Source organism: Myxocyprinus asiaticus, chromosome 28 (genome assembly GCF_019703515.2).
Source record: "Myxocyprinus asiaticus isolate MX2 ecotype Aquarium Trade chromosome 28, UBuf_Myxa_2, whole genome shotgun sequence".
Taxonomy (NCBI): domain Eukaryota; kingdom Metazoa; phylum Chordata; class Actinopteri; order Cypriniformes; family Catostomidae; genus Myxocyprinus; species Myxocyprinus asiaticus.
The window spans coordinates 14,427,875-14,442,210 of record NC_059371.1 but is presented as its reverse complement, the minus strand read 5'-3'; the positions used below and the strand labels follow the sequence as shown (position 1 = coordinate 14,442,210).

Sequence of the window (14,336 nt, the reverse complement as noted above, 5' to 3'; positions counted from 1 at the left end):
CACAGTATGCACAATAGAGTGACAGCTTGACTGTGTGTGTGTCTAAGAACGAGAGAGAAAGCATGTTCACAGGTTTCCTAAAGACAGCAGCTGAATATAGATTACCATGAGTGCTGTTTGTACTGTATATGAATGCCTCTGTGTACCCATCTGCTTGTCAGAGCAAGTCTACTAGAGATTTTTTCCAGAATATGTGTGAGTGGATTTCAAAACTGTACTCACGTCCAAAAATTTATATTTCATTCCAGCATGGGAGAGGACAATAAACAAGAAGTTTTGTTTACAATATTTATTAGAATATTGACAAATTGATGTTTCCTAAAGTAAGAAAAGACACGTCCTACCTGTGCCCCCCAGATCTACACTCCTAATTACAAGCATGTGTCTTGCTGCAGTAGTTAATGTGAGTAAAAGCTTGAGTCACCTCTTTGTCTACACTGTTGACTTGGTCACTGATCTTTTTTTTTTTTTTTTCTAAAATAGATACGTTACAAACATCACTATTAATCTAAATTCAATAAAATGGCCAAACAAAAACATGGAAAAGTCAAAGAACATTGTTTATTAATTTAGATGTACACTATGATATAGGATTATTGTTGTCACACACATGACCCTAATGAAAGAAATCCCGATGTCTGTCCCCTTCAGTTTTTTGGCTGGTGGTTGTACTGTATATTAGAAATGATTGGTCATTCAGTTTCCGTGAAAAAAAAGTCCAAGATTGAAAACTCGCTAAAAGTTTCCAAAATGTAAAATGTTTTCATCTGTTTGACAACATTAACTTACAGTAGTCAAATATGACTTCTCTTTATGCTCACGTCTTGTCTCATGTAGACTGCATATTGTCAACAGTTCAGTGTCTGTCGCACTAATTCCTGCAGGCTGTAGGGCTTGTTAATATTAAGCATGTTGAGTGAGTGCTAGCCAATGGGAATACCTCTTTTGAGTTAGTTCTGAACAAAATAAATGTCTTAAAATGTCATTTAGATATTTCTGAAAGTGAGGGGGACATGTAACCTCTCAGTCAAAATGACAGTTTTGGTGCATCACACTGTTGTTGCATCTCTAGCTATGAACAACACATTTTTATGATGCTATGTCAACGTAAAAGTTTGAAACTTTTAAAAATGCGTCTTGAGACCCCTGCACTCTGTTCCTTCCAGCTGTCTTTAATCAGCTGTCGGTTTGTTGTCTGTACAGCTGCGCCTTACCTGTACAGCTGGAACTGAGCTTACTGCCCCATGCAAGCTGAGACTCGCTAAAACATGGTGGTGGCACTACAAGCATAAATTGCTCCGTTGGTAGAAAAATTCCTTTTTATGGTGGTGTGATTAATTGTGTAAATTTTAAACACAATAGTTTTTATATAATTAGTGACACCGAATTAATGCATAAAGCTGACAGTCTTAATCAAAATTATTGTTGTAAATTGTTGAAACGTTTAGCAAAAATGTTTGAAATTATATACGTTTGAATACCAAGACTGAATTTCTAAGAACTTGGACAGAGAGCACATGCAAACTTTGAAAGGGTTTTTCCTTTTCATCATCTTGGATATCTTTATTTGTCAATAACCCAGTCCTTTATGGATCCATTCAGTGGTATTCTGACAACTCATCACAGCCTACAGGATGTGCTTTGTTTTATGAGCACACGTGGGATATTGGGTCAGCTCAGTTGCAGTGAAACTTTATGATGCATTTCATTTTAACGTTTGTGCGTTTGGAATGCGGTGAGTTATTTAGCATCACAACCAATCAATCAAAAAACGATCTGACCCTGGCAGAATTTTTTATTTTTTTTTCCTCCCAATTTGGAATGCCCAATTTGGTTGCTTAGGAGACCTGGCTGGAGTCACTCAGCACGCCCTGGGGACCCTGGCAGAAAATTAAGAAAAAGTATTTTTATTCAAATTAAGTATATATATATATATATATATATATATATATATATATATATATATATATATATATATATATATATATATTAATGTCCTTGACTGATAAATAGTTTATATTATAGAGTTTAATATCACATGGAGGACACATATTGATCTACATATTTGCCATGACTGTGTCTATTTCCCATGTGCTATTACACCTGTCAGTCTTATTACTGTGATCTGATTGGCTCTGACAATTCTGGGCAGCGGCACAGTTCTGAACATCTGGATTGGCAGTGACCGGGGGTTAATTATGTTTATCTACCCTTTAAATATAAAAAAGCAAAAATCTGGTTAACAGTGAGGCATCTACAGTGGAGTGAATGTTTCAAAGATTTTAGTGTGATAAAATCAATTACTGACCTTTTCTGTGCAAAGTTATAACCAACTTTGTTGCCATGATGACCTAACTGCCGTAAACCTTAAAATTATCATAAAAACAATGATTTAAACAACCTTAAAGCTAAAATAGTAGTTTTAACAGAAGAATTAATTTGTGCTTTTTTACAATTTATAACATTCACATTTCTGCCTTTAAACCCTCCAAAAATGAGCCCGTTTACTCCCATTGTAAGTTCCTTACTGTAACCTTAATTTTTGCTTTTATTTTATTTATTTTTAAGAAAAGGAGGGACAATTTTTTTAAATTTTTTTTTTTTTTTTTTTTTTTTGTGGTAATCAATATTATGCCACAAATGCATTAATATTAATGGTAAAGCATTAATATTCTTTTAGCATTTGCTTTAGGTTGTAAATGGTATATGACGTTGAAAAAGAAAAGTAATATGTTTTTGTTTGTTCACACACATGCACACACACAAATTATGTAATAATTGTAATTGAACTTAAAAAACAATTATCACCATGCATTTTAATTGTATAAAAAGAGCAGCTTTGGCATTTTGATAATAACTCTTTTTGTGATTTTTTTTTAATTATTATTTTTCAGGAAAAAAAAAGAAAATAATTTAAGAGTTTTCTGTTAAAAAGCAAATGTGTGAGCTATGACTCAGTTGGACTGACCAAATTTAGACATAAATAGGTGAATTCTTTCAAGTGTTTTAGACAAGCTAGTTCACCTCCAATATTAGTTAACTTACAGTAATTATCAAATATATAAATAATTGAAGTTGCATTCAAATCCTACTTAACTCAAAAATCAGTTATCATAAAAATCAAATCAAAAGAAATGATTCAGATGATTTAATTCCCATTTGCTCCATCAGCCTTTGTTGCTGTTCGACAGTAACGGTCCAAATCTACAGAAACAAGTAACTTAGAGACATGTGTTGCACAAATGTTTTATAAGTAAGGGATAATGTACAGTCAGTTGGTTGTTATTGCAGAATAAACCCCGACAGGGTGATCAGGACCCAGACACGAAACGGAGAGGTTTTGTAATAACCTGAAGGAGTTTATTTTGCAATAACAACTGGTTGACTGTACATTATCCCGCTTATTACATGGCTACTAACCAAATAAATAAATACATGGACATTTTATGTTGATTTGTATAGAAATTATGTAATTATGTGACAAGAAAGAAATCGCTGATCAGCTGGAATCAGCCTCCGGTTTGCGTCAGAGTTCTGTTGGTGTTTATTTTGTGAAAATGACCATCTGACTGCTCATTGTTCAGGCTATTACAAGACTACTTATCAAATAAATGGACATGAAATATTGATTTGCGTTGAAATTATGTAATTATGTGAGAAGAAATAAATCACTGAAAAGCTGAAATCCACCTCTGGTTTGCATTAGAGCTGTGTTGGTGTTAATTTTATTATTAATGAATGTCTTACTGTTCATTGTGTATCTTATTACAAGACTACTTGCCAAATAAATAAATAAATGCACATGAAACACTGATTTGAGTTTAAATTTGTGAAGAGACAGGAGAGGAATGAGGATCTAAATGCAGCCTTTTTTAATAAAACAAAAGTAAACCAGGTAACTCAGAACATAATGAAACAAAACACAGGGAAAAAAGCACAGCATAATACAGATGAAGACTGACAAAAAACCAGGGGAAAACAAGGGCTTAAATACACAAGGGAAAACAAGGGAACGAGGAAAACCTGGGGAAACAATCAGGGGAAAACCAATCATGAAAAGAAACTACAAAGGACTACAAAACTAACAGGAAACGGGAACAGGGAACTAAACCAGAATTTCAACATAAAAGTCAATACAAACAACAAGGAATATGTGACAAAATTATTTTATTAATTTACTTGTAGAGAGCGCACAGTGATCCGAGAAGCTGGAACGATGGCTCACAGAACCCGTATGAGCGATCTGATACACTGATGTGTGATTGTTACAAAGAAATATACTGCTAGATGGTGCCATTGACCAATCAGAATGGAGTATTTCAGAGAGCCGTGTAATAAATCAGCATACACCCAATGTAGCTACTCTCTATTTTTGTCTCTCCAAATTTCTCGTCCTTGTTTTTGATTCTTTGTTTTGTGCTTTCACATTTTCTCTATTTTATATCATCTTTCAGCTGTTGTGTCTCTCCTGTGGCGTCACATGGCATATATCTTATCTGTCGTCAAACTCAGGAAGAAACGGAAAAAGAAACAGTGTAAGAGAGAAAAACTGACTCTTCTCTCCAGGGAGAAATTACAAAGGAGTGAGAGGTACAGCAGTGGATTGTAAGGCCATTTCAATTTCTGTTCTGATTTAAAGATTTCCTGATTACAGGATGAGTGTAATAATGTCACATCAGGAGAGGAAGGGAAGAGAACTCCCTGGGTGCGTAACCTCTCTTTGACACAGTAGCTCGCATATTCATTTATGACATGTAAATTCATGCTGATCTGGGCAGAGGTTTTCTAATAGAGTCTGCTTCTGATTGTTCTAGATTTCTTTGGTAGACTGAGCAGAATAGCTTGAGCTAAGAATGGACATAAGACTGTTTTTTTTTTTTTTTTTTTGTGTATGTGAGAGCTCTATCGGATTTTGACTATCCTGCATGATCACACAGGAAATCAGCATGTTATTAGCTGCATGCTGGATATCTTCAAATGGGGGCGGAATCTCCAAGTTAGGGCATAGTTTATAAAAATTAGGGGGCGGGTTACTACAAAAGAGGGTTGTGCCAACTCCAAAAGGGGGCGACAGCTCCACAGACATTTAGGTTGAGGAAAAGGGTTAGGTAAGGGGCTCCATATATGTTTGTTGGAGATTTGAAGCTCCCGCTCCTTTTTGGGGCTCTGTCTGCAACTATGCCCTTCTCAAATTTCGGGCCGAATTCCAGACAAGTGCTACCATATGACAAATGTTTATGCCCACGCTGTACCTTTGATGTCACATCCCTTTTGTTCTCTGGTTAGAGAGATACTATATTTGCACAGAAGTGAAATAACTGGAGATGTCAAAACATTTTCATCCGAAAATGCCATCAAATTCAATTTTCGTTTTTTAGCCGAAAGAGAAAAAAGCTGAAAAATGTTTGCCAAAAATTTGAACAGTAACTCTTACTTTAAAATCCAATAGCAGAATGGGAAATTATCTTGGTTTAATTGCATTTAATGTATAGTAAATGTTGGCTGATGATGGATATGGTAACAAGGTAGCGATTGCACTTGAAACATGGGCACCTCTGTGTATTTATGGTGAGCCTCTTGTCGAGAACTTCACAAAACGGGTACAACAGTACAAAAACTTACTGCAGTTTATGGAAGCATACTGTGGTAAAAATTCAAATGTGTTTGCAAATTTCATAAGTATTTGCGTTTCCTATTTCCATATAAATGTCCTAATCCCCAGAAGTAATGAAGCAATCACTCTCTAGGTTATTAGCACATTAATGAAGAGCACTATTCCACGCTCACTACTAATCCCAGCTGTCAAATATCCCTACCTACTGTTCAAGCTGCACACTACATAAGCAGTGTCAAACACATGGTCCAAGAAGGACCTTACAATAATCGAGAGTTCTGTCACACTTGCTGCAAACTTGCTGTAAATTAGGCACTCATTATTTTCACATGCACTCATTATTTTCACATGCAAATTAGTTTTACTGAAAATTCTTCATTCTCGCCAAAGATTTGCTGCAGACTTACCACTACCAGTGAAGAGCTGTAAATTTCTGGCAATCATTAGCAGCAAATCGCAAGCTCATTTGCATGTGAAAATAATGAGTGGGAAATTTGCAGCAAGCTGATGTGTGCTGGAAGTTGTGTAAAGCTAGCCAATCAGATTGGAGCAGATGATTTTTGGATAATGCTTGCCAGTTTTGAATTTTGTGTTGGTATGTGGCTGCTAGGGAGTTCTGTTTGGTTGCTAGGTGATGACATACTGACCCAAGTCAAAAGAGCCCCCCCACCCCTCAAGTCTCTATGATTCTAGTCCTTAGTTATGACTCTTTCAGTAGTCTATGGGATTCTTTGCCTGTTTTATCATCTGCCAGTCGCTTTGAGAAATATTAGCACACCTCTCCTCAATAAGCCACACAATTTGACATTTACGTCAGTACAACAAATGGTGGGGGATGAATTATGCACCAATGTTTAGCACTATGGGTTAGGGGTTTCTTCAAATCCCTAACTGTATGTGCTATATGAGCAAAAGTAATAGTCATGTATTCCTTAGCAACCCTAAATATTTCCAACAGTAACCCTATAACACAGAGCCCATTTGTCAAGCTATTGAGAGGAGATTATGTTTAAAATGACCACTGTCCCTCATTCACATATTCCTCCGCTCTCATAGTCTGATTCCTCTAAAGAGCCTCTGATTTAACAATTCAGCTACATGCTCTCTCTGGCCCCCTGATGAATGCATTGAATTTCTTTTTTTTTTCTTTTGCTCGCCTCATTTTTCTATAGCACTTCAGAGGGTCAAGGATGAAAAATGGAAAACAGAAGAATAGTCCGTTCCAGTTATTTTCCTGAGCAGGCACTAAAAGGCCCCTGTGAGCCGGAGAACACGATAACTCAGTAGAGGTGTGACATCCAGAAATAATGCCACTATTTCCACATGCCACAATCAGCACTTTTTAAGAGCACTTTTTAGCTCAGTGTGTCACAGTATTTAGAGTTGTATGCACAACAATGTTTCTTTTGTGTACTGAAAGAAAATGTTTTCAGCTGCAAACAAAAACTCGCTCTCAAAGGAAACTGAATAGCTCTGTTCCAAAACCTAGTAAGCTACCTTGCTGTCATGGTCCATAAGCAGTAAGAAGGACCCAAGCACAGGAATGAGTGAAAAATTAAAATATTTTATTAAACAACTGAAAACAAACAGGCAACACAAAACTCTCATGAGGGAAAGAAAACAAACTAAACATAAACCAGAATAAAGACAAAAACTAGAACCAACCGGGAACAGGAACAAGACTTGAACAGGAACAGACAAACTTGCTAACAAAATGATTCGACAAACACAAGAGGAAAAATGGCACAATATATAGAGCAAGATACATGAGGGACAGATGCAGACAATCAAAATGATGAAGACTAAACGAGGAGGTGTGGCAGGACAAAACAAGCAGGCAGGGAAAGCAGAGTGCATGGCAGACAGAAAACACAGAGCCATGCGCTCAAACACAGGACTAAAACAAACACATTAATAGACCGAGGTCGTGACAGTACCCCTCCCCCCCCACACACACACACACACACACAAATGCCTCCTGGCGTCCAAACCAGACAGACGAGGCCAAGGGACAGATGACAGACCCGGGAGGGTGGGTGGGGGAGACCAGGGGGATGGTCTGGGCCAGCAGGCCATGACAGACCCGGAGGAGAAACCAGAGGCCTAGATGGACCGGGAGGCCAGGGTTGAACCAGAGGGTAACCCGGAGACCAAGGCTAAGTCTGAGCTGCTGAGCAACTAGTGAGGTCAGTGGCAGCCACAGAGGACTGGACAGACTGGTCAGTAGTTGCTGGGGACAGGACTGGGTCAGACTGGTGGCTGGTGCCTGATGGATGCTGGTTACTGGGCTGAGCAACAGACTGGTGGCTGGTGCCTGACAGGTGCTGGTTACTGGGCTGAGCAACAGACTGGTGACTGGTGTCTGAAGGGTGCTGGCTACTGGGATAAGCAACATAATGGTAGCTGGCGTCTGACAGATGCTGGCCACTGGACTGAGTAAAACACTGGTCACTGGTGTCTGATGGGTGCTGGTTACTGGGCTGCATAACAGACTGGTAGCTGGTGTCTGATGGGTGTTGGCAACTGGACTGAGCAAAGGGCTGGTCAACTGGACAGGATAGTCAACGGTCACAGGGGACTGGACAGACTTGTCAACAGCCATGGGGAATTGGACAGGCTTGTCGACAGCCTCAGAGAACTGGACAGACTTGTTAACAGCCACAGGGAACTGGACAGGCTCATCAACAGCCACGGGGAACTGGACAGGCTCAATGACTACTGGGAACTGGACAGGCTCGTCAATGGCCTCAGGGAACCGGACAGGCTCGTCGACAGCCGCCATGGTCGGGAGTGCTGTCAGCGAGTGGGGAATCGCCTCCATGGCCGGGAGCGCTGGCAGAGACTGGGGAACGGCCTCCATGGCAATGTGCGCTGGCAGCGACTGAGGAACGGCCTCTGTGGCCATGTGCATTGGCAGCGAATGGGGAACGGCCTCTGTGGCCGGGAACGCTGGCAGCGACTGGGGCTCGGGCGCCTTCCTCAGCTTCCTTCTCCTCCTCCAGATGGTCAGAAGCTCGGCAGCAGGAACGGCCGTCATCTCCTGGCGGTCAGCAGCGATAACGGCCGCCATCTCCTCACGGTCGGCAGCAGGAACGGCCGCCGCCTCCTCGTGGTCGGCAGCAAGAACGGCCGCCATCTCCTCGAGGTCGGCAGTGGGAACGGCTGCTGCCTCCTCGTGGTCAGCCACGGACTCAGGGGTGGAGCTCTGTCTCTTCCTCCTATGAGTGATGGGAAGAGGGACTGCAGCATCCACCGTCGGTTAGGGGGCATAGCTGTCCTTGGGCTGGGATGAAGAGAGAGAGCCCTCCGAGATACAGGATAGATAAAATAATCTCATTTTAAAGCCAATTTTATGGAATACAAGACTTGATGGGCTCAACCAGGCCTGCCACAAAGAGATCAATGAGGCATTTCTGGTTGAAGCCCAAACCCGAGGCCAATGCTAGAAATTCCAGCTAAAATTCCCTCACCGGCTAGTCCCCCTGACGGAGACCAATGAGCTTTTTGACTTTAGCAGCTCTTTGGCGAACCGGAGATTCAGAATAAAAAACTCATTCCTGCTGGGTCCATTAATGGTTGAATCATTCTGTCATGGTACATAAGCAAGAAGAAGGATGCAAGCGCAGGAATGAGTGAAAAATAAAAAATAAAATTATTAAACAACTGAAAACGAACAGGCAACATAAAATTCTCACAAGGGAGAGAAAACAAACTTAACATAAACCAGAATAAAGACAAAGACTAGGACCGACTGGGAACAGGAACAAGACTTGAACAGGAACAGGAACAGATGAACTTGCTAACAAAACAATTCAACAAACACAAGAGGAAAAAGGGCACAAAATATAGAGCAAGTTACATGAGGGACAAGTGCAGACAATCAACATGACGAGGACTAAACGAGGAGGTGTGGCAGGAGAAAACAAACAGACAAGGAAAGCAGAGTGCATGGCTCTGTTATGTTTTCTGTCTGCCATGCGCTCGCTTTCCCTGCCTGCTTGTTTCCTCAAACATAGAACAGAAACAAACATATTAATAGACAACAGAAATGAGAGGGCTGTCAGACTGAGGTCGTGACATAGGAAGCTACCTCGTAATTGAGCAATTTGGAGAACTGTAAATAGCAGTAACTTTGCGCACCAAACAAACAGCACTCTGCATGGGAGACTTGACATGCAGTTGATTTAAAAAGAGTTTGACGTTAACTTGTTGCTAAGCTAATGGCACAATACTACAGAAAGCAAATTACACACAAATGTTGTACATAAATGGAGATGTTAAGCAGTATGTCATTTCATTTTGGGGGTGAATGATCCATTTAAAATGCTGCCTACATAGGCAGCTCACTAATTTTTGGAACAGAGCAAATAAGTGGAGTTTTAAGACAGTGAGAAAAACTTACTGTTCAGTTATTTAGTGTCAGTGAGCCTCTTTCCTGACATTTTTATATTGATATGGAATTTGTTCAGTTTTGGACTGGTACTTAACATAAGTGTAAGTGTTTCAATTTAACAGAAGGCTTTATTGCAGGTTGTGTGAAAATAGGCCTCAGTGCAGTATATGCACTGATTTATATATAAATATAGTAGGATACACATATATTTTAAGAGTGGGAGGCAATCCGAGGCAATAGCGTTATTTCCTTTGGTGCGGAGTTTGCTGTGGAAGCATTTTCACAAGCCAAACAATACAGAGTGAAGAGTTTGCATTTCACACAATGGCACCACACTCCTACAGCACATGCTGAAACATAATCACACATGCATGGAAATACATTTTTGCATGTATATTGACAAACAAAAGGCATAGTAACAAAAACAAAAAACAAAAAAACAAAAAACATGGCATTTGGTTTTCCCTAGACATTAAGTAAAAAATAAAATAAATAAATAAAAATGAATAAAAAGCATATAGGCCCATATATAGGCAATTTACATACATTTTGCATTTCAACGCATTTCTGTCTTCAGCCATCAGATATTGCTTTTCTTTAATATGTAATACTGCACACTGCATTTTAATTATCATCTTATATGCTTTAGCTTTGAATAAATTTAAATGCTACATGTACTGTATATCATTGCTCTGAGAATGATCTGGGAATCTTGCATGCTGAAGTGTGTATTCATGTGATCTGAGTTTTTCACAGCAGTTTCAATGCCATGAAATTATTTTGCCTGCGAAGCGCAGTGTAAATGAAAATCCTGCCATTCTATAAACATTTTGTCCCAAACCTGTAGGACTTTCTTTCTTTTGTGGAACATAAACTGTGATTTGTTTAAAGAATATCCTGGCCACTCTTTTCCATATAATGAAAGTAAATAACGACAGGGGCTGTCAAGTTCAAAAATGATTAAAAAATAAATAAAATAATAAAAAAAGGTCGTCCAAATGACTCATTTGCTATATATTCCAAGTCTTCTGAATCCATACAATAGGAATATGTGACAAACAAATTTAAACTGAAAGAGAGATGAAGAATGTTGTCTAACATCTGCTCTAGCTCTTCTTGGCAATTTCAATAGTAAGCATTTGACTGATACTAAACTGTACTACTGATGTTTATTTAGCTATTTATTTTATTTTTATTTAAATGGTCAGCCATTGACTGATACTAAACATACAGTACTGATTTTTATTTAGCTATCATTTTAATTCATTCTTTATTTAAATGGTCAGCAACTGACTGATACTGAATATGCAGTACTGATGTTTATTTAGCTATTTATTGTATTTTTATTTATTCTTTATTTTCTCAGTGTTAATTTCTAGAATTTGTTGACAATGTATAATAATAATGTCAAATATTCATTGATAAAAATATTTGTTTAAGAAAGCAGCCTTCTGGGTCATATCGGTGCAAAATCGGTGCACAATCCACATAGAAAAGGTCTGTTTTCATTCCAGCTCAAAAATTAAATATATCGACCACCATATCAGTAATCAGTTAATTTTCCCCCTCTAAAATCGGTATCGGCCTCAAAAATCCAATATCGGTTGGGCTCTAATACAAACTGTACCAATACAGAGAAAAGAAAGAGGAGACCAAGAGGGAAGCTGCCATATTTAGTTATCTGATTCTATAAGTGACATACATTGTCTGGCTTGGGCCGAGAGCCCAAAACTTCTTAGTGTGCAGAAGTAATTACTCAACGAAGGCCTTGCTAATACACCTTCCTATTCCATTAGTCCATGAGACTATTGTTTTACTCTGGCAGCCTATGCAGCTGATATGGCCCATACCACAGCACCATGGCAATAGTAATTATATTTTACTATTGTTGTGACCTTGCGAGCTTGCAGTCTGAATTAAATGTGTTGAGATAAAAAGACTGGTAAAAGACGCAAAATAATCCATAGACAACATTACTCTGTGAATTTGGCAAGAGTAGGTCAAAAGTTCTGCTGCTAAATGTTTTTGAGTTTTAGTTTACAGATGAAAATCCACGGAGTGGCAACAAAGATGTGTTGTATTTTTAGTTTTAAATTATGTAATACAGTCAAAAGGAATGACTATTTTATTAACCAAATCCCAACCCTAAACCTTATGAAGTAAAATTTTAATTTCAGAACAAAATCGCAACCTCAGAATCGTGCCTGCCATTGTTTAAGTGAACTTAATTACTTCCTGGTTTTTAATGGAACCAGAACCTGTGTCTCGGAGATTGTTTACGCAACATGCTAACATGCTAAAACGAGTAAAAACATATCTTTTCCATGAGTATTTAACCAGTCATAAAAATAAAAAAAAATTCTTGGTGCACACTAATCTGTTTTGAATACTATTCTGATGCTAGTGAAACTTTGTAAAATGGCACTTTTCATACCACTGTCTCCTTAAGATGATTCGCTTATGTCTTCCTCTTTTAAGTCACTTTGGATAAAAGCATCTGCCAAATGAATAAATGTAAATGTAAATGTAAATGCTATCAGTATTGCTGCAGAAAAAAAAAAAAAAAAAAAGGTAAGCATACTCTATTTGAATTTATGCAAAAATGTGCAAAGGGGGATGTTGCTTGTAATTTGACAGAATGGGGTTGATTTTAGGGTACATGAACAATCTGAAGCAATATGTTGATTTTCTGTGATCATGTTGTAAGAACAGGACAGCACAGCATGACAAGTGTACTCCGATTCAGTAACACTTATGAGCTGGTTCTTTTAATGAAATGCTCAAAAAGACTTATTTTTAAAAGTCTAACAAATCTTTTGCTGAATCCGTGAATACTGAACCACAAGCATTACTTTTAGTCATGTATGACTCAAAATGAACCTCATTCATCATTTACTTTTATTGTATGGAAACCAGATGCAATGACTGCGAATAGTGACTGACTAAAATTGTGCGCATTAACTTCTTTTGTGTTCTAATGAGGAAAGAAAGTAACATGGGTTTGGAACAACATGAAGGTGAGTAAATAATGACAAAATTGACATTTTTGGGTAAGCTTACCCTGGCTTTAAACCATAAATTAAATCTTTAAACATGTAAATAAAAATGACTTTTCTCATTTGTTTTTAATATCTTTTGAACCTGAAGAACCTACAGAAACACTGGTCTATACTTTGTTCTTCCAACCCAGTGTGTGTGAAATGGATCAGGAAAATTCTGCTTCATTACCACCCTGTCTCGTTTGCTTTAACACTGAGATGAAATCTCTATAATCAAAGCACCATAACTGTGACAGAAAGGAAAAGATGGAGGGCTAGTTTGATACAGGCAGTCACATGACACACTTCCACATGTGTGTGACTGCTCATGTTGCAGGCATGAGAAATAATCGAGGGGGAAACCACACTAGGAAACTGTTCAGCTAAGCTAATTAACACACACACACACACACACACACACACTTTCTCATTCGCTAACTCTGATGTTTTCTGACCTACTAAAGATGTCACACAAGCCTATAGGCACTTGGTTCTTGTGTGGAAATAGGGAGCTTTCATCTGGAATCACTTCCTGTTATAATGCACTATTTAGGGAATAAACTGTTCACTAACACCCCAAACAGTGCTTAAATCAAATAAAGAGTGTGACTGTGCCTGTGTCTTATCTCTGAGTCCTTCTTTTCAGTCACTCTGCACTGCCAAGGTTCTGAAGATAAAATAGCTTATGGCTAATTACAAGTAAAGGTTTTTGTCAATTTTCTTCCTCATTCTGCTAGCAGTGCAGAACACAGTGTTGTAGTCAAGTCCACCTAAACAGAGACCAAGTCAAGACCAAGACCAGGGTGTATTGAGACAGAGACAAGACCAAGATTTTGAGGGGTTGAGACCAAGTTAAGACCAAGAACAAGGCAGGGCGAGACCGAGTCAAGACAAAGACCAGACCAGTGCGAGTCCCACACTGCATGACACACTTACGATAAAATGTGGAACACGCAAACCATAGGCACTCCTCAAATTGATATGAAAGATCCACATTCCCATAAAAACACCCCCAGAAAACAAATGAAGATTCCTCTTCATACACCTCTTTTATTGCCATATATATATATATATATATATATATATATATATATATATATATATATATATATATATATATATATATTTGTGTGTGTGTTTGTTTGTGTGTGTGTGTGTGGGTGGGTTTAGGTGGTTTAAGAGGACTTTTTTAGGTCACAAACTGGTAATTACAAGGGTATTATGCTATAAATGTGGTTTATGAGGACATTTGTAGTGTCCCCATAATTCAAATCGCTTAAAAACCATACTA

At 38.4% G+C, this 14,336-nt stretch overlaps 1 protein-coding gene across 1 annotated transcript in view; it reads left to right on the top strand.

Annotated features, from left to right (window-relative positions):
* The window catches only part of LOC127419106 (XK-related protein 7-like), a 124,637-nt gene that overhangs the window by 13,020 nt on the left and 97,281 nt on the right, over positions 1-14,336 (top strand). The window lies entirely within an intron of this gene.